Source organism: Augochlora pura, unplaced genomic scaffold (genome assembly GCF_028453695.1).
Source record: "Augochlora pura isolate Apur16 unplaced genomic scaffold, APUR_v2.2.1 APUR_unplaced_6016, whole genome shotgun sequence".
Taxonomy (NCBI): domain Eukaryota; kingdom Metazoa; phylum Arthropoda; class Insecta; order Hymenoptera; family Halictidae; genus Augochlora; species Augochlora pura.
The window spans coordinates 482-1,435 of record NW_027586543.1 but is presented as its reverse complement, the minus strand read 5'-3'; the positions used below and the strand labels follow the sequence as shown (position 1 = coordinate 1,435).

The following is a 954-nucleotide window of genomic DNA, read 5'->3' as shown; positions in this document are numbered from 1 at the left end:
AAGTAAAGATATGAATAAGTGAAAAATATACCTTCTATTAAACTCTGACTATTAATTTGACTACCACTTATACAAATATTAGTATCTGCAAAACGATTTTAATTAATAAAATAGTATCAAAAAACTTGAGCATCTTCTGATAATGTAAGTGAAGGTTAAACATACCATTGGTCATATTATCCACACTTATGTGTAATTCCTGTAAAGCTTTATTTATATCACCTAAAACACATCAGTATACATTAAACGCGAACCAAATAAAATTTACTAACTTTGTAATACATAATTTAAACATTAATAACATAGATTTGATGATCAGTTTACCCTGTAATGCTCCTTCCTTGTTCCGATTTCCTAAATGTACACAAGACTCATCTTCATTACAGCTACATATTACAAAAACGTCATTACCTACAAAAAATGATGTACATAAATTATTAGTTTTTAAACGTAGTAACATCTCAAAATAATACAAATTTTAACAAAAAAAGAAACGAAAAATGAACAGGTATAACACAAGGTACCTTCTACTGCACTATATGTAGGTACTCCTTGATTTTCTGTACACATATCAGTGTTACCCGTCGATGTGATGAAATGTCATCTATAAAAGATTATGTACCATAATAATTGACATGTTAAATAATAAATACAATTAAAGACTGGAATAATTAGAATCATGTACCATCTTTGCCATTGATTGTTTTTTTTTCTTATGGAAAAAAACGAGTACAAAAGTCTCCGTTACTCGGAGACGAGTAACGATTAAAATCAACCATGCTAGAGGAATGTACTAAAAATTCTTCAGTAAATAATAAGGATATCTTTGACAATATTTGTCGTACAAATTCTGACGCAGCAACATATATTTCATACAATAGTATGAAATCGATAATGTCAAGAGAGAAGAGAAAATCACGACCAGGTTTGCCAAAAACTGTGCAGAGTGCACAT

General features: G+C 29.1%; 1 long non-coding RNA gene across 1 annotated transcript; it reads right to left on the bottom strand.

Annotated features, from left to right (window-relative positions):
- Window positions 1-37: 37 nt before the first annotated feature.
- LOC144477996 (uncharacterized) lies at window positions 38-637 on the bottom strand. Its single transcript, XR_013495299.1, has 3 exons — window positions 525-637; window positions 325-411; window positions 38-222 (listed from the first exon to the last, which is right to left on the bottom strand). It is a non-coding gene; the product is annotated as an uncharacterized LOC144477996 (long non-coding RNA).
- Between the last annotated feature and the right edge of the window lie 317 nt (window positions 638-954).